The sequence below is a fragment of the Maylandia zebra genome, linkage group LG3, assembly GCF_041146795.1.
Source record: "Maylandia zebra isolate NMK-2024a linkage group LG3, Mzebra_GT3a, whole genome shotgun sequence".
Classification (NCBI taxonomy): domain Eukaryota; kingdom Metazoa; phylum Chordata; class Actinopteri; order Cichliformes; family Cichlidae; genus Maylandia; species Maylandia zebra.
In genome coordinates this window covers 60,828,593-60,848,692 of record NC_135169.1, presented here as the reverse complement: position 1 = coordinate 60,848,692, position 20,100 = coordinate 60,828,593, and the positions used below count along the sequence as shown (strand labels likewise).

The 20,100-nt window shown below is 42.1% G+C and overlaps 1 protein-coding gene across 2 annotated transcripts in view; it reads left to right on the top strand.

The window, feature by feature from the left end:
• Window positions 1-3: 3 nt before the first annotated feature.
• LOC101477274 (N-acetyltransferase 16) overlaps window positions 4-20,100 on the top strand; it is a 41,239-nt gene continuing 21,142 nt past the window's right edge. The window contains exon 1 of one of the 2 annotated variants that reach the window (XM_004574799.6): window positions 4-288. The gene's annotated coding sequence lies outside the window, so the exon portion shown is untranslated. The remainder of the gene's footprint in view (window positions 289-20,100) is intronic. The other variant, XM_004574798.5, reaches the window with a different exon arrangement.

Sequence of the window (20,100 nt, the reverse complement as noted above, 5' to 3'; positions counted from 1 at the left end):
TCTCTGCACGTCCCTGATGGTGTCAAACTCACGCAAACGGACACACAGAAATAGCGGAGGGGGAGGGGGATGCTGAGCCGCTCCAGTGAACCCAGTATGGATGCTGACGTAGGAAACTGGGATGGGCGGAGCTTGGGGTTCGTATTGAATCTCCGGGGACACCGGCTGGTCTGTGTCGTTCATTCATCGGTGGAATTATTCTGCTCCGAAATTAGCCGTTCCACCATCAGCCATCCTGACTCCTCCGAACACCGACTCTAAGGACGCTACTCCTGGCCATCCTCTGTGGTAAGACCCGAACAGCGTAGGGCTGGAGGCTCGGCAGCAGATGCTGGCTCAGCGCTGTCCTATATGTTGTCTAAAGGAAAATTACCAGCTTATACTACCATCCTATACGGGCTGCGGGGCGCGCGGTGCTCAGCAGGCCGGCTCGCTTCGTGATGACGTTTTGATGGATGCGAGTTATTTTAATGGGCAGTATTGCAGTATTCTATTTTTGGTAGTATTGTTGCAAAACAGACAACTGCATCGTGTTCTGCGTTATTATTCTTATTCTTATTGTTATTGTTGTCCCTCCACGCATATGTCCTCCCGTTAATCGGTAATACCACTGTTATTACTGTGATTACGTTTTTCTCTTTTGGAATTTCGTAATAATTTGTCCGCATGATTTAAGGCCAGGGTTTACTTATTAATCCACAGCGTCACATAAGCAGAAAAATGTATTATGCTGTAACGCGCTGAACATTTCAAAATAAAAGCCCTTATAGTTAATTTTAGAAAATTCATCTGATTTTGAGAAATTGCCACATTTCAAACATAAAACGATCTTTAGGACTTCGTTAGTGTCAACCTGCTATCTCTACTCGCATCTTTTAGACGACCTATTCAATTTTTTCACAGCGAGGAACAGAGAAGTTCTGACAGTAACACAATCTGCGTCCTTAAAAAGGACAGTGAGTGACTTCATGTAGACCTTTTTGGGCGTTTCTTGCTAATATTCTTGAACATTTTTTGTTTTATTACCTACCAGCTCATTAAGGTCTAGTCTAATTCTTCTGTGGTTTAATAGATGATTGATTCAAACTGAATCAATTCAACATTCATAAAAGGTGAAAGCCTTTCTACTCTTCATCACTCTGGAAAGGATGAAGAGTGGAAGGTGGTTGATCCAGATCGTGATGCCCAGGAGAGTGGGCATTGGACCTTTTGACCACATTGTTAAGCATAGTCTTAGAGAGGGTCAGGATGCCTGAGGAATGGAGAATATCTTTCCTGGTACCAATTTTCAAAAACAAGGATGTTGTACCGTGGGATAAAGCTTATGACTCATCGCATCGAGGAAAAAGTTGTTGAGGCTATGCTAAGAAGAGAGGTGATGAGCAGTAATTAGCAGTGCGGCTTTATGCCCAGACAGAGCCCCACAAATGTGATAATTGCTTTGAGTGTTGAAGTGTAGAGATGGTCCGAAGGAGTTGCACGGTGTCTTTGTAGCTGTGAGAAATCACTCCAAGACAGGCATGTGGGAACGAAAAGTGTCAGAGACATATGTCTGGCTGGTGCAGGACACGTATATGAGGACAAGGAGAAAGTGATGAGGTGTATGTAGAAGGGACAGTTGGGTTCAAGGCGGAGGTGGGATTACATCAAGGATCTGCTCTGAGCCCCTTCTGGTTCACAGTGGTGATACAGAAGAGGCCAGGCTGGACTCTTTGTGGACTAGGATGGTTTTTAGAGATGGTGGGACTAACATAAACCAGAGGCTGAACTGGAGCTGTCAGGGGTATGACCAATGGGAATGACCAGAATGGACAGGATTAGAAATGAGCATATCAGAGGGACAGCTAAGGTCAAGCATTTTGGAGAGGCAAGGCTGAGGTGGTTCGGACATGTGCAGAGACGTAGTGGACATGTAAGGATGCTGAAGATGGAGGCAGAAGAAAGAGAAGTTTATGATTCATAGATGCAGTGAAAGAGAATATGCAGAGGGCTGGTGTGACAGAAGAGGGTGGTAGGAATAGGATGAGATGGAGATGCAGATGATCTGCTCTGGGAACTCCTAAAGAGAGAAGCCAGAAGGAGGGGAAGTTTGAATAATTATAACAGAAGGACCTTAGTAAACAGCAGGATGAGGGCTCAGTCTGCATTTTCAACCCAGCTCATCTACCGTCACACATCTCAGAGAGGGATCCACCCTTAGTTTTTGTGATTGGGTTTTTCTCTTACCCAAATTAAGGCTTCCACTGAAAAGGTGTGGCCTTTCGTTACTGAGTAATATATAGCAGCACAGTTACTTCATGACTCAGTTATGTAGTATTGATTTGTCACCAGGTTTTGGTCATCTTTCAAAAGGTTTGTTTTCTTGCTTTTTCTATTCTTTCAGGAGTAAAGGAAGAGTGTTGATGTGATAACAGTGAACCAAACCGCCGAAGTGTACATTTAACAAACATTCTTTTTTCCTCATTAAATATTTAAAAGCATTTTGCATACTGAGTCAAATAACCCTTAAAAAATAAATGAAATAAAACTGACCGAGTGTGCACAGCTCCACTGTTCCTCAAAATCAGCATTATGGCAGGTTGAAATTCATCATTAAATGTCATAGCATTTTTTTCTGTTCCTTTTTAATCTAGCACATTGTTAAGAATGATATGTTTACCATTCATTGAGTGTCTTGGTATTCAAACAATTTTCTAATGCTTAACTATAAATGAGTTGAAATTCTTGAGTAAACATGAAAAACATTCAGAGACTAGTACAAACAGCCATCACTTCACCCAGCATTCTCAGCCTGTTATAGGCCAATCTCCAACCTTCCTTTTATCAAACAAATCTCCAAAGAATTGTTAAACAGCTAACAGATCGTCTGCAGAGGAAGAGTTTCATCAGGATTCAGCTTTAGTGAAGGTTACTAATGATCTCGGCCTCTGACAGTGGACTCAGCTCTGCGCTTGTCCTGCTAGACTTCAGTGCATCGTTCGATACTGTCGACCAAAGTATGTTAGTATATAAAGTAGTGCATGCCATAGGAAGTAAAGGTGCAGTGGTTTGAATCATATGCAATAGACTCCTTTTAATTTTTCCAAGTAAAGTCACACACCAAGTTAAATTCCACAGGATCCCGTGATGGGACCAGTTCTGATTACATTATGCGTAAGAACTCGATGACCTCTAATTTCCTGCTTCTACATTTAGATAAACTGAGGTCATTGTGTCTGACCAGATACTTATTGTGCCTGGAATTAACTTCACTGCCAATAACACTGAGGAATCCTGGAGTCGTGTTCGGATCACCCTAGTGGAGCTAGGTTGCTCTAAGACTTACTTGTGGCCCCTTACTTGTGAGTTTTCAGCTTTCATGACACTGTTCTGTGAAATAAGCTTGGAGTTAAGAGATAAACACGTTCTCGAGTTTCACAATTAGGCTTAAAACGTTCCTTTTCGAGTTGGGGCTGGATCAGATGATCGAGAATCCTCCCGTTGTTACGCTGCAATGGGCCTAGGCTGCTGGCTTCCCAGGTGTTTGTTGCCCATACATTTTTGACTCTCTGTGAGCTTATGAACCACTCTGCATTTAATCATTAGTGTTTAATCATCTTTGGCTCTCTTCTTCAGTTTGTCCACCAAAGATTTCTTCCAGTTAAAAAGGGAGTTTTTCCTTCCCACTGTTGCCAAGTCCTGTATTGTTGGTTTTCTCTGCATTATTGTAGGGTCGTCACATTACAGTAGAAAGTGTCTTGAGGTATATAAGCTATATAAAGATAATTGAATTAAATTGAACTGAATACATTCCAGGGCTCCAAAATACAAGCTAGCTGAAAGGTTTATGTAATTATTCTGGACAGTAAAAACGATGGTCATTAAAACGGGTTCAGACTTGATGATGATTCATCTCCCATATCATGACCGCATAAGATGGCTGAACAAGTATTGGTATCATCATCAGTATATTGATCCTGAATTTACATGGTATTAAATTAATACTAAAACGTCCATGATCACTAATGCTAATGCTCCCCACTTCAATCACAGATGATAATAATAAAACGGTAATAACTATTCAAAAACATTAAAAAAAGGGTAAAATCCGAAACTGCTGCACATGAGATTAATGCTGCAGAAAATCGTTTACTAGCACGATTTGTGAAATAAATATTTCAGTTAAATTAATTATTTTAACGCTGCCTGCGCTATCAGTGTTATTCCTAATGAGGGAGGCTCTACTTTAACTTTAAAATGCATGCTTTTAAAAATTAACGGTGTGTGTTCTGTGCTCCAGAGGCTGCACAAGCGCCAAAGAGACTGAAGGTTAGAAACATCTATAAAAACACTTTTACATTGTCTGCATCACCAAATACAAACACACCCTGTGACGAATCAGCAGAGTGTGCATGTCATGCAGTGGTTTTAGTAAAATATGGCTCAACACTCGTACATATAAAACACCCATCAGCGATGACATGTTCCACTTAACACATGCAGAATAAAAGGATCAGTGACAACACGGCGCCTCCAGCTGATTTGAATAGAGAGAGAGCTTCTGATATGAGCTGATCTCTTTTGACAGTTTGGTATTTGGAGTTGAAAGAGAGGAGGCATTATTGTATTAATCATGCAAGTGAGAGAAAACACAACACGGACATCCTTCTCTGTCCACTTTTGTCAACAATCTTTTTAACACTGTTTCTCTGACAAAGGCAGTGGACGTCAACACGGGACGGTTATGTGGACAGAGATCCGCTCATAGTCTGCTACCCTGGGTTCAGATGGTTGAGCGTGAGCCTAACAGGTGATTAAGTCAGCGTGCACAGCTCGTTACAGTGATAGGCTTTATAGTTCATGCTTGTGCTGCTTCCTCACCAACTCATCACCAATGATTCCAATCTAGTGTCTGATTGTGTGCTTGTTGTATGTTTCATAACGAATCATGTGACTATGTACATGGCTCTTGCGTAATTGGGCTAAGTGGATTTGTGCTTGTTTTAAAGGACTTTGAGACCTCTATAATATTAGCCGACAGAGACCTCATGCATAACAGTGTTTACACATTATTGATGTTCGAAGTCTTTATGTCTATACTGAGCTGAGCAGCTCACAAAGATGCAACTAAAAAGTGCAGGTGGAGGCTGCACTATACAGTGCTGTGAAAAAGCATTTCCCCCCTTACTTGCATTTTTCAGATCATCAAATAATTTGTAATTTTAAACAAAGATAACCAGAGCAAATACAAAATGCAGTTTATTAATGGAAAAAGCTAAAAACTGAACTGTGAGAAGTCATAAAGTAAACCTATAAACTGGTTGCATTGCTCTTGGCTGTCAAGCAGTTGCTATAACTGGCAATTGATATTTCACGTGTCTGAATGAATTTTGTCCCACTATAGTTATCACAGTTATTTTAATCCAGCTGCAGTGGATTCTACATCCTGTGTAAGGTGATGTCAAAACATCTCAATCAGATGTTTCTGGGTTTCGGATTTGACTAGGACTCTCCCCAACCTTTGTCCCTTTGGTTTTTTTTCGTTTTCAGTGGTTTTGAGTAGACTTACTGTTGGGTTTTGGATCATTGTCCTGCTGCAGGTGTTTAAGCAGAAAGACAGCCCAGGAAAACAAATAAACAAACAAAAACCCATCACAGAACATCCAGCCTGTTCTCACTCCCGAGGTGTTACATCCCGATGATTTGTCACGTCCCGAGGCGTTCCTGAGAAACGCGAAAGGTGACCTTCCACGTTCTTATGCTACACGCCGGGTTATGGATGAAATCCAGTTGACTGATGCTCCCGTGGTAAAACACGTTCCAGCCATGTATTCCAGCCCAAACTCTAACCTTAACCAGCACATTAATGATGTTAGACAGTGTTTTCCCAAGACATTTAAGTAAAATGAACGTACATATTTAGATTCATTCCAAACAGTTCTCATGTTTCCTCGTTTTTCCGATCTCGTGATTGAGGGACGTGTTGGGTACCCAGAAGCGTAAGATGTTGACGGTTTGTCACCCAGCGTATGTAAATGTTACACTTTGGGAGACAGAACGTGTTGGAACATCACACGACGCCTGACTGTTGTATTTTGGCTGCTGTGTACTATTGGCTCTCTTCATTAGTTCCCTTTGTGTTGCTTGGTGTCCTAGTCTTTTCTGCGTTTGTCCATTGTTTTTCCATGTTCCCCTGTGTAGCAATGTTGGCTCATCAATAGAGGGCGCTAGGACGCCACTCCCATAAAAATATCGTGAGAAACAACTATAAAAATAAGTTTTCAATGGATGAGTTTGCTCGTACGTCATGTTGCCTGCCCTATTGGCCAAACATGATTACATTCTGATGATTATGTAACAGCCAAATGGGAGTCTGTGGACAGACTGCAGTTTTTTCCAGTCACAGGGGTCTGAGCCTGAGTGTCTGTTGGAGCTTTGAATTTGCCCCTCGGGCTGCAATTTTGTGCATCCCTGACCAGTTGGCATGGACTGCCTATCTTGTTTAAGAATTTGATTGGACAATTCAATGTTATTCACACATCATCACAGCAGGGGCACTCACTCGTTCGCTACTGCTTGCCTGAGGATGGCGACTTCAAGCGCTCCAGCAAGTGAAGTTGGTTAGCTGGATGTGGTGTGAGCAATGCCTTCTTTTGCATTATGTGTCTGCTGTTGATTTGTCCTGGTGCCAAATTGTTTTGGACCACTACAGGTGTACGGGGCTTAAAGCACTTAACAGAAAACTGCAAAAGACACAAAAGTAGCCACTTGGACAATTGCATAAGGCTACACCTCTTTGGCGGGTTTAGAACAGTCGAACAGCTGCATGAAAGCTGTTGAACTGGCAGAAGAAAGTACGATAGGTGACAAGAAATCAGCATATTTCTGTCTAGAGTCATAAGCTATGCAGAGCCTATGAGTTGTGTTAAGGTTCAAAATATTGGGGATGGAGACAAGAGAAAAACCACAATAACAACACTGGTCCGGTCGGGTTGAGTCAAACGATGATTTAATGATCACACACGTGGGAGATGGACACTGATGCAGACAGCCTCAAATCTCAAAGTGGTGGAGCATTGCTCAAACTCTTATAGCCTCTGGTTCTCCCATCTTATCATAAAAGCCTAAACATTCACATTCTTTCTCTCACACAGCGCCTAAGCTACGACCTTGGCTCCCTGTTTATCTGCTCGTGCTGAGATGGGGCAGAAAACTCCAGCATGTTCTGTTCTCTTCTAATCAGACAAATAAGGCGATGACTTTCTGCGAACAGTATTCCTTATAACTCAACAGTATAATGCATCATAAACAATATCATTCATTCACAATAAATCAGCAGTCTAATGCAATGCAAATCAGTTTAAATACTGCAATAATTATCACCTTCTTCTAATTCAGGAGAATAATGCCAACTTAAACTACATAATAATTCACAATCTTTATTTCGGGGTCTAACATGGCATAAAATAATATCATAATTTTACAGTTGGCTTAGATATTAGTGTAGATATTTGTGTTTGCAAAACTGTGTTGATTTTAGATTTGTGTGTTTTCTCCTGACCTTTTGGCTGTTTTACACCTTTTGTTTCACCCGTCGGCGGGAATTGATTCGAGTTTAGTGATTCTGATTCCTTGTCGATTCTCTTGTCACCACCGTCGCTAATCAGCAATAAAGACATTACATTCATGCAAATTAAATGCATGCTGTGGGTCAAATTTTTGTGCATGATTGTTGAGGTGTTTCCCCTCTATGTTGTGATCACTGTTGGAGTCATTACTCACAATTATTACACGTATTGCACAGAACACGCTCCTTAAATGTAATGCAGTACTTTACTGAATTACTTAGAGACGCTGTCTCATAATCACCATTTAACAATATAAACCTGAGGCTACAACTCCACACAACAACACAAATCCTTAATGAGGACTCTAAGATATTTCTCTTAGTAGAATACAAAGCTGACCGCACAAAGCAAAGATAAAAGCTGTCGCCGCGGTGATTCTGCTTTAGAAAGGTGAACAGGTAGAAATGGAGGCTGCAGCCTGACTGGGTAAGGACCTGGCTGCTGGGGTCAGCTTTCACTCAGCTTTCACTCTGGGTTCTTGGCTAGCTTAGCGTTAGCATGCTGTCTTGGCAGATGCTTGCAAAGAACCAAAGTTGTGTCAGGAACATAATGCAGCTGTTTCTGCCCTGGATGCAGTTTTCCACCTTACCATGTATCTCGTTTTTTTTATGGAATAAAAATAAATGCCCTGCGACAGCCTGGGGACCTGTCCAGGGTGCACCCTGCCTTCACCCTGAGACAGCTGGGATGGGCTCCAGCACCCCCTGCGACCCTGTAAAGGATAAGCGGAAGTGAATGGATGGATGGATAAAAATAAATGTCCATATCCATGCTCTAGACTGCGTCGCTATATCCTCCTCTGACACAATAAGCGGGATTGATAGGCAGGCAGACTCATAATTCCAAGGAATTGGACTATCAGGAACCAGCTTTCTACAAGAACCAGTTCTTGATTCTCATCCCTAAGTTAGGTATGTTTCCTGTTCAGTTGTTTCATCCTGTTTTATTGTTGTAATGTTGTTTTCTGCGTCTTGTGTTGTTACTTCCCCCCACTTCATTATGTCTATAGTTTCCAGCTGTGCTCCCACCTGCTTCCTCTTCCCGCATTATCTTATGTGTACTTATACCTATCTTTTCCCCGTTTTCTCATCTTGTTTCTGTGGTTCTTTTTTCCCTTTTCTCCTCAGCCTCCTCTGTGTATACCTGTGCATACTATTTCTTAGCTCCGTGTTCCCTACTGTACCTGTCAGGGCCATCGCACACGCAGTCACGCGCAGCGTTGTCCTTGGAAATTAATGACTGCACATGTGCTGCAGTGCAGCTTGGTCAAACAGAGAGGAAAGATGAGAGGGGGTGAAAGAGGAGAGAAGTAAAAAAAGAGAGGGGGGTAGGATTGCAAGAAGGAAGAGGAGTGGAGGTTCTTTTTTAAAGAAGCTAAACAGATGGTTCAGGGAAAGCTGAGGTTTGACAGAGTATGAACTTCAGATAAGCATTAAGACTTACACAGAAAGAAAAGAGGTTTTCATTGCTTGCAGATAGCCCTCAGTCGAGATGTACTACTGTGAAACAGTGCTTATTAAAACCGTGTGTAACTGAGCAAACTGCTTAACTCACGCCTTTACTCTTATCTGAAAATGGACAGAGCAGACCAGAAATACAAAACACAAAGCTGTCATTCCTGCAGTTTTCTCACCTTCTAGTGTTTCATCGTATTTATAACACCCACTGAAAGCTGTGGCAGTAATGACACAGATAATCCAAGCCCATCCCCCACACCAATCGCTGCCTCCCCTTGACCCTCATTCATTTTATAGACAGGCAGTTCTTCATTATTAGTCAAAAGGATTCGTTTTGTTCACGAGGTTTTCTGATTGCTTTGAAGGTTTTGCTAATGTGAGGTTATGGAGAGGTTATGATCACCCTCAAGACAAAGAATAGTGACAGAGGGATTTGCTTAGTGCTGTGTGTACATCAGACATATAATCCACTAAGGAAAGAGTAATACATTTGTTAGCAATATGGGTGGTGGTTTCCTCCATGCCAAAATATCCATGCATACTTCAGAAAACAGAAAACAATTCAAATGTAGCTAATTACTGTGACTCTGTGTAATAGCTTATCATAGGTACTTAATGGTGATGCCGGTCTTGTGCCAAAAAACGTTCTCAGTTTATAAAATTGTTCTTGAGTGGATTCTGTCGCTGGCTGATTCTGCAGGCATGTAATAAACTGAAGGGGTTAGTTAGGGGTGAGGTGAGAAGAAGAACGCACAGGAATATAGGACAAAAGATACACCGTGGAAGAGAGCCAGAGTTGAACAGTGAAGGTTTTAAGCCTAATCTTAAAAGCAGAGAGTCTGTCTCCCAAATCGAAACTGGAAACTGGTTCTACAGAAGAGAGCTGGTCTTCCTCTTCTTCTACTTTTAAATGTCCTGGGAACCACAAGTGAGCCTGCAGTCTGAGAGCCACGTGCTCTATTGGGGTGCAGGTAGCAGAGAAGAGAGGTCAATATGGGGAAATATCCTCTCCTTCTGTTACATTTGAGTCATTTGAGTCATGAGTCATAAAATGTTTCTTCCACTGAAAATGTCCAGACGAACATTTCTTCTTACCTGGATGACTAAACATTCATCCAGATGTATATAATGTAAATAGAATGAGTCTCAGCACTGGAACGCCATAATTAACCTCAGGGTGTGACGGCAACACTCAGCTGTTCATCTGCATCTAGAGGTCAAAGGTCACTCTTTCAAGGATGCCAATGTTCACATTTTGGACAGAGAAGACAGATGGTTTGAAAGAGGAGTGGAAGAAGCCATTTAGTGAGTGACCATCTTTGAACAGAGGGCGGGGCTTACGACACCAACTGTCTGCCATCTATAATCCAGATGCCTTAACGCCCGCTCTCATCCTGGGCCATTTGACCTCAGTAAATCACATGATAGGGTGAGTTCAAGTTTCACAGTGGGCTCACCTGAAACCTTGGCTGATCGAGACGTCTTCAAGGAAACTTAAAGAAGTCCAGACGCTTTTCTTTCAGAGCTTGATTGTTGTCATTGGTACTGAGGTGCAGAGACAGAACACTTCTGGGTGCCAACGAGGGCAGCAGGGGGCACCTTCTGGCGATTTGGCATTAGGCTGGTGTTGTTGAAGGTGACCCACAGAAAGATGACATAGACAGACTTTATTTAATCCCACACTGGGGAAATTTTACCCTTTACCGCAGCACAAGGGACAGGAGGAAATGGGGAATTAGAGATATGTTAGAAAAACAATAAACATAATAATAGTAGTATCCTGTGTTTGTATTATACAGCTTGATTGCTGTGGGATGAAGGATCTACGGTAGCGCTCAGTCCTACAATGGGGCTGTAACGATTTACTGCTGTAGGAGCGTCTCAGGGCCTCCACGGTCTCATGCAGAGGTTGAATGTTGTTGTCCATGACGGACATTAGCTTGGCTAACATCCCCCTCTCACCCACCTTCTCTATGGAGTCTAGGGGACTGTCCAGGACATAGCTGCTCCTCTTCATCAGTCTATTAAGCTGTTTCCTGTCCCTCTTCGTGCTACCACCTCCCTAACAGACAACCACATAAAAGATAGTAGAAGTAATCAAAGTGGCATTAAAGGTCCTTAGTGGTGTTCTTCACACCCCGAATGTCCTCAGCCTGCCCAGCAGATAGAGCCACGTTTGGCCCAGAGCATGAACATTGTGTAGCCAGTCCAGTTTATTGTTATGGTGAACAGCTGGGAATTTGTACATGTCGACTACCTCGATGTCCAAACCATGGATGGTCATCAGTGCGATGGGGGCTGGTTTTCAGTTAACCACCATCTCCTTTGTCTTATTGGTGTTTATGTGCAGGTGGCTGAGTTCATACCAGATGACGAGGTCGGTGATGACCTTCCTATACTCCAGGTTGTGCTGTATACCAGTTGGCAGACAGCATGGACTGTCAAATGTCCATGCAGTCATTTGACAGTCAACCCCTGCTGATTCCAGCTTCTCCCTCAGCAGTGCTGGTTGGATTGTATTGAAGGCACTGAAGAACTCCAAAATCATGGCCCTCACAGTGCTTCTAATAATCCAACGGTAAAAGTGGTCTGTGCAGGAGGAAGATGACTGCATCATCTACATGAAACAAACTGCAGGTGGTCCAGCAGCATGCGCACCAGAGGTTGGATGTGATCTTGAACAATCTTCTCCTGGGTCTTCTTCAGGTGGGAAGTTAAGACCACAGGTCTGAAGTGGTTAGTCACCCTGGGGCATACAGTCTATGGCACTGGGACCACACAGGAAGTCTTCCACAGGACTGGGACTTTCTCCAGAATAAGGCTCAGCACCGTCAGGCCTGTTGCCTTTCTGGTTCTGAACTTCTTAAGTTTCTTCCTCACCTTGTCAGCACTCAAGGAGGGGGTGGGGTGCTATTGGCGAGGGAGTAAAGTGGTGAGTGATTAGGCGTAGAAGTGACATATGGAGTGGAGTGTTCAGGGAGGGGGTGGGGTGGTGTGATTGGTCACAGGGAGAGGGGGAAAGTGTGTAGCAGCCTTGGGTGGTGTTAAGAGGGGGCAGAGCGGAGTCTCTGAGTCAAATGTATGAATGAATATCTCATAACTGACGGATTGTTAGGGCCCGGTCTGTGTTTGTTTAGTTGTTTGTCCTACCACACTCCAGTGAAAAAGGAAAGTTTAAAGTCCTGCAGGTATCTGTCCCACCATCAGAATCAGAGTCGTGTTTATTGGCCAAGTATATGTGCAGACACATACAAGGAATTTGGTTCCGGTAGATGGAGGCTCTCAAGCACAGCAATCACACACACACACACACACACACACACACACACATACGTCTATATATACATTACACATGCATAGACATACATACACAAAGCTGTGTAAACCAACTATAAATAACTAATCTAAACTTCTACATAGAGCTGGGCGATAGACCTCGCCGCTCTTGTCCTCTTAAAAAAAAAAAAAAGAACAGCCAATCCAAATTAAGTACTGCAGAGCTGAACCAGCGGCACGTCACGTGACTTGTTACGTACAGCACAAGTGCCAAGCCGCACCTGTATGTGTTTGGGAAGCAGCCAGTCACCGTGCCGCCCGGGTAATGGAGGAAATGAGTGTGCCGACTAGAGAAAAATCAACCGAGCGTGACCGAAGAGAAAACAGATGATGGTTCCGATGCTGGAGAGATTGTCGAACGGAAGAGCCACAGAAGCTCCGTAGTGTGAAGGTATTTCGGCTATTTCAAGTCTGACAAAAAGCAGAGTAGCGTGCACTGTAAATTGTGCCGAAAGCAAGTCTGGAAATACAATAAAGCGGTGCATGCTCAATCTCTGACTGGATGCGCTGATTCGTCATTCAGCTTTTGTCAGACTACAGTAACTGTTAAAACTGTTTGAAAAGCTAAGCTATACAACAAGGAGAGATTGAGAATTTCCTTTTAGTTCTCAGTTTATTTGATATTGACAAAAGTTAGTCAGTTTTGTCTGTTCTTCTGTAAAACAAACTAAGATTTATTTTTAGAATTAATATTTTGTTTCTAAGTGGAATTGACAATTTAGTCTGTTTCGTTTGTTCTATTTTGAAACGTAAACGCTTTAGCGGCTGCCTTTTGTGTAGTTTGCAATATTTGCCTTTATTTATCTGAAAAAGTCTCATGTTCCTTAAGTACATCTACCCTGTTGAACTTATTATGGGAAATAAATATTTAAATAAAAACAAGCTGCTGATTATTTCACATTTTACTTGTGAGCAACGGCACATTTAAATCTTACAAATATAGTTATTTGGCTTATATCGTGATAGATATCGTTATCGCCTGAAATGAAAAAAACATATCGTGATATGAAAAAATCTCATATCGCCCAGCTCTACTGTCATCTCTACAGTCTTAAGAGTGTTCAGCTCCAGATTGTGCTGACTACACCAGAGTACCAGCCGCTCAACTTCCTGCCGGTATGCAGACTCATCACCATCCTGAATGAGGCCAATGACAGTGGTGTCATCTGCAAACTTTAGGAGTTTAACAGCCGAGTTCTTGGAGGTGCAGTCGTTAGTGTAGAGGGAGAACAGTAGTGGTGAGAGGACACATCCTTGAGGGGCACCAATACTGAGGGACCGGGTTTCAGAGGTGATCTCCCCCAGCCTCACTTGCTGCTTTCTGTCTGTCATGGAAACAAAGCTCTGCCTTCAATAAAGCAGTCTTACCCACTCTTGAAGTGGCTTGCCATGCAGTTAGCTGGACGTATGGAATCACTACTCTTCAGTGGAGGCCTGCTTCAGACTGCTTCATCCGTTGAGTCATTGTTTTACCAGATGGAAAAAAACCTGACCTATAAACAGGTCACAGGATCCATCTAGTCACATATACAGTTGTGATACAGTCTCACGTACTCAGAACATTCAGAGTGAACAATCAGTATCCGTGTAACCTTTATCTTAATTCAACTAGCTCTGCTGTACAACAAAATAAATCACTGCAGCATCATATCCTTCTATGTGAGCTGTAATTCTATCAACTTGAAGGCCTGACGATGTTCACAACTCCTAGATTTAACACTTAGCTGCATTTGGCAACTCACTGTAGCTCACTGGACTTGCACATTATGAAGATCTCAAAGAAAATAATGACTAACATGACTAAATTATTTTTCTGTTTTTCTAGCTGGGCTACAACCTCCACCATTGAACTCATGCATGCCACGTTGCATGGCAATGGTTGAGTAATTACTATCTGATGGGACTAAACATGCCAATCAAATGAATGATAACCTTCATCCAAAATATATGTAAAAACTGTGGTTAAACCCTGAAACAGAGACTATAACATTGCGGACCCCCATAACGCGCCAGCTGCAGGCCCAAGGCTGGAGCCGAACAATCACTCTCTGATAACGACTGTGTTACGGCTATTCTTCCCATCCCATGCAAGGACACCTGGGTTGGCTGGAGGACTGTTTACTTAGCCTGATAGGGCGAAGGACACTGTCTCAGCTGAACTATGGACACGCACACACACACACTTACACTGATAGGCACTCACTCATCCCCCTCCCCTTCCAACGCCTTCGATGCTTGTTTCCTGCGAGGGAACGCAGCGGCTGTGTGCCGCGCTGGAATGGTAGCGCTGTGCAGGGCGGCTGCTGCAGGTTTTAGATCTCATCCTGGGTCAACACACCTGAATCACACGATTAGTTCGATATCAGGCCTCTGGAGAACTTCAAGAAATCTTGAGGAGGTCATTTAACCATTTAAATCAGCTGTGTTGGATCAAGGACACATCTGAAACTTTAAAATACAACTCTTTCAGTCTGCAGCTCTGCTGGTGGATTTTGGGCTGCAATGACGATTTCTGTGTCACGACGATGGCTGTCAGATACTGGAAGAGTTACTAAATCTGGACTGTCAACAGGGAAGTTACATGACTGGTCAGTCTGTGAGATTTGGTCTGGATATTATTGATCAGAGTCTGAGACACGTTGCTGGCTTAAGTCCTTGTGTCTGCCTCACAGGCTTGTCACTACTCTCTGTGGATAGATAGCCTCAGGGGAGTAGTCCTGATGCAGTCTCAGGAGTGGAGTGGAGGTAACAACCAAAGATAAGTTTGCAAACCCAGTTATTTCAGTCTTGGTGGAATTGTATGTGCTGGGTTTTTGATTGTACGTTGCTATGGCAATTGCATACTTAGTAAAGTGATCAGCAATTAAAAGGATGTCTTTAGTTCCACTTTCGTCTGGTTTGAGAGAGATGAAATCCATACAGAGTTCAAGTGGCCTTGTAGTACTGATGTTGCCTAACAGTGTGGCTTTGTCAGGGAACGCCTTTCTGCGCACACATCTACCACAGGTCTTTATTTCCCTCTCTGCATCATAGGCCATTCTGGCAACTAAAATGCCTGCTGGCAAGCTAATGTCCAGCGGATCCCAAAAAGCCCTTTGGGAGGGTGATATTGGTCTTGGCTGTCTCTTGATCTAAACCTTTTGGTAGATTGAGGATAACCATGAATCAGATCATTGAGGGACTTCACAATGCTGGAATAGTCTTTTAGAGACCTTCGATAATATCCAGCAAATCCAAGAAAAGATCACAATTCTCTGAGATCTCGAAGGACTTTCCAAGAACAAAGGGCAGAGATTTTCTCTGGATGTGTCAGCTCCATTTTGGGACACTACGTGCCCCTGGTACCGCACTGAGGTCTGGAGAAACACACACTTTTCAGGTGATAACTTTAATTTGAACTCTCTGAAATGAGTGAGGATCTCCAACAATCTTGCTTCATGATCTTCCAGGGTTTTAGAGAACACAATCAATTTGAGAAAAAAACTAGCACCCCTTTCAAATGCATATCCTTCATGCACTTCTCCATTAGTCTTCAGAATGTGTTTGGCGCATTTTATGAATGTGCGTGAATGTAGTTAGAAAGCACTACATACAGAGAAAGTGCTTGTGGGAATGGGTGTGATTGGGTAAATGAGTCATGTTGTATACAACGCTTTGAGTAGAAAAGCGCTGTATAAGAATCAGACAATTTACAATAAGTAGCCAGGGAGAGGGAGGTCTGGGCTCCTCTGCTTAGCCTGCTACCCGTGTGACCCAGTGCTGGATAAGAGGAAGAAAATGGGTGGAAGGGTGGATCATTTAGCCCAGAAAAAAGTTTGTTGCCCTATAAAAAAAGCCTCCGTAAAACCCATCACAGCACAGAAACAGCTTTAGTGAAGGTTCCAAATGATGTTGACCTCTGACAGTGGACTCATCTCTGTGCTTGTCCTGCTAGACCTCAGTGCAGCGCTCAGTACTATTGACTACGGATGTTCCCGGCGACTAACTTCTTATTGAGAAAAACAATTAGACTAACTGACTAATCTGAAGCTAAGAAACACTCAGATATTCTGTTACATTTAAGAACAATTAAATGGAAAATGTCTAAAATTAATAACAAAGGCATTTTATCCCATTCATCACATTCTTCAAAAATGAATCTTTCCAATTAATCGCGTGGCACCTCGCATCGTGCTAAATATAATTTGAAAGCATGTTACTGCAAAAGATGTTCACGTGTTAGTAAAATATGACAATATGCTCAAAAATTGTAAATAAACAGTGTAGTACACTCTGCTGTGCATTATGAAGGATGCCGCTGTTTGAAAATCCATAACCACTTCAATAAAAGTTACAATTTAAAATAGCAAAACAAAAAGTCATGCAGCCAAGTCAGGTCACGGGTGCAGCAGCAGAGAAGCTCAGACCTGCCTCTCACCACCTACTCCTGAGATGTAATCTCTCCAACATGTCCCGGGGTTACTGTGCTTTCTGATACCAGCATTACATTTTGGGGGAATTTGAACCACAGTAGCACATCTGTTGAAATGGGCGACGCAGGCCAGCCTTTGTTCCCCACGTGAATAATTAAGCCGTATGCACCCACGACACTTTTAATAGTTCATCACTGCCCTTCTTTGGACTACTTTGGATTGCAAACCAGGAACATCCCACAGGAGCTGCAGTTTTGGAGAGTTTTGCATTCACAATGGGACATGTAAGGGGAAGGGGTGTGGCTATATGCTGCTGACACAGTGTTCACCATAGCATGTCTTATGTTTTATTATGCAGGTTTAATTGTGTGAAGATTATTCGGTGTTCTTGCCATGATGATCCTCTCATTTTTGGCACGTGGCGATCACATTAACCGGTCTCTGACACAGTTTATTACAAGAAAGCTAATCAGAGATTCCTTCTTATCAGGAGGCTTTGGAACCACAACGTGCTGGAAAGAGTTTAAGTGAGCTAGGTCAGAAGCATCCTTATGTTCAGTATTTCAGTCTGGTAACCCAACTGTGGCAAGTAAGAACTAAACAGGATTATCAGAGCTGCTGGAAAAATTACTGGCGGACAACAAACTTCGCTGGATAAGCTGCATCATAAGGCTGTTCTCAGGGAAGCTCGGTCTATTGTTGCTGACTGTGAACACCCTCTTTATTCTGACTTTGAATTAGCACCCACAGGATGACCTTATAGGGGTCAGTTGTGCAAAGAGCAATCGGTATACTGAATAATGAGATGCTGCGATGTGTTTTTATTGTTGTTGTATGTGTTGTATGTGTGCTTGTGTGGAAGTGTGAATGCAGGTTGATGTGAAGTTATTTGCTTGATTTGTTTATGGCTTCATGAACTGAAGACAATTTTCCACTGATGTGGATAATAAAGTTAATCTATTCAACTCTATTTTTTCTGTTTGATGAGAGATAAAAACAAAAAAAGTAAAACCCTACATATTCTGGTCTAATTAAATTACTTAACACTAGAACACCAATTGTCAATTTATCAGCACTTGAACAAATCATTTAATAAAAGTGAAGTTATGAAGCACAGAAACAAGAAGTAGAAAAATATTCTTTACTGTTGTGTTTTGTAACTCAGAAAAATAAGTGATGTTTCATCTAAACGAATCAGGTTGTAGAGCCCAAGAAAACCTTTTCTGAATTATCGATGCCGTCTTAAATATCCCATTATTCATAACCAGTGCTTTGTTGTACAGGTAGTGGGCTTAAACCATTAATCGCACATGCTAGATGGATTCAGTGAAAGCTTAGAGGAATGGTGTTTTCTCTGATGCTGGTTAAAGGCTTCTGCAGTCCTTGCCCAGGTAAGGGAACATTCAGTAAAGTGCATGTTTTACTTTTATATGTGGTAACTACTTGATCACAAAAGTCAAAATTTGTAGCATAATATGTGTTTCTATATTTCCAGAAAAAAACAGGGGCAACTGCTTTTCCATTCAAGCATGGATCCAGATGACAGAGACAGCACAGCTGCATTGTTAATGAGCCCCTAAAACCTTGCACATAATAAAAGCTGCTGCTCTATTTTCTGTTACCAAAATCAATTAAAAAAAAACCCTTTTAAACACAAAATGTTTTGGAGTCTTTTATACTTTTCTCACATTTATTTAAGCAATTCAAAAAGCATAAATAACATTCATTCACCATTTCATTCATGGCCAGGAACCCTCAGAGTCATTTACTCTGATTTTAAAAGAATAAATATGAGTCAACTATTGTAATTTGCCCTCTTTCTGCTAACAGGCTCCAAGCTATCCCATATGGAAAAGAAATAGTAAAAACTTATGTGATTTACTCATGAAATCGGCCACTTTCTCATTACTTTCATATATTGTTTTAGGAAGTATCCAAAACATACAAGTTTCATTATATAATTTTTCAAGGGATCTTATATCTGTTTTCACTCTTGTATGCTTTTCATACAAGTTTCACACAAGACAGATACAAACTTTATAAGATTTATATATATCTTTTCCATATGGGATGGCCCTGTGATAGTGTAAGGAACTACTGCCACTGGAACTCCAAGATGTAGTCCACCAGCATTTTAAACAATGTGTTGCAGACCAAATCGAATCTGTTAGAAAAATTACATTTATTTGAACATTTTTGAGGTTTCTTTTCAATTCTGTTTTATTTATAAAAAAATAAATAAAATCACAATAAAAGTCGCCTCAAGGTATATTATATATTGTAAGGTAGACCCTACAATAATATGGACAAATATTAGGAATCATATGACCCATATGAGCAAACACTTGGCAACAGTGGGAAGGAAAAACTCTCTTTCAACAGGAAGAAACCTCCGGCAGAGCCAGGCTCAGGGAGGGGCGGGGCCATCTGCCTGAACCAGTTGGGTGAGGAAGAAAGAGCAAAAGATGTGTCTATTTGTTCTTACCACTGACCATCAGTGATATATTTCCACATAAACATTAAAACGTTACCCAGCTGGAGGTGAAGCCCTAACTTTTGTCACATCAGCAAACAAATTAAGTTTGCTAAACGAAGTGTATTAGAGCCTAATCACTTTTAATAATGACCACTAGCCACAACATTAAAACCACCTGCTTAAAATTGCACAGACCTGCTTGTGTTGTCAAAGCAGTCAGAGCATGGGTGCAACAGATGTTGGGGGTGTTTGTTGTGTCTGGAACGTCTTCTGCTGTAGCCTGCAGATCCTTGATTAGATCAGGATCTGGGGAGTCTTTGTTGCATTTTCTTCCAGCGGAGGTGCATCATGAATAAGCTGAATGAGACAGCTGCCATCAGGGGGCACTGTTGCTATGTGGAGGTGTGTTTGATCTGCAATAGTCTTAAGGTGCATTGTACATGTCAAAGTCACATCCACAACACTGCCAGAAACCAAGGTTTTTTAGCAGAACATAACAACATTACGGTGAGATGTTCAATTATTTTTTACTTTACCTCTCAGTGGTTTTAATATTGTGGCTAGTTTGTGTAACCCCAAACCACTGCATGGAAAGAGTGCTTCAGCGATGCGTGTGACATGGAACACACACAGACATATCTGAGCAGACTGAAGGACGAAGAATGCTCAAAGTTTTTGCATGTGTTCATATCAAACTGTTTTCCTGATCCTTTTGCATGAGGTTGCTGAATATTTAAATACGCTTTGCAAATTTGGGGCTTGTTTACTCCCCAGTCAAGCCTACAGAGCCTGCATGATTCTAAACTCTCCAA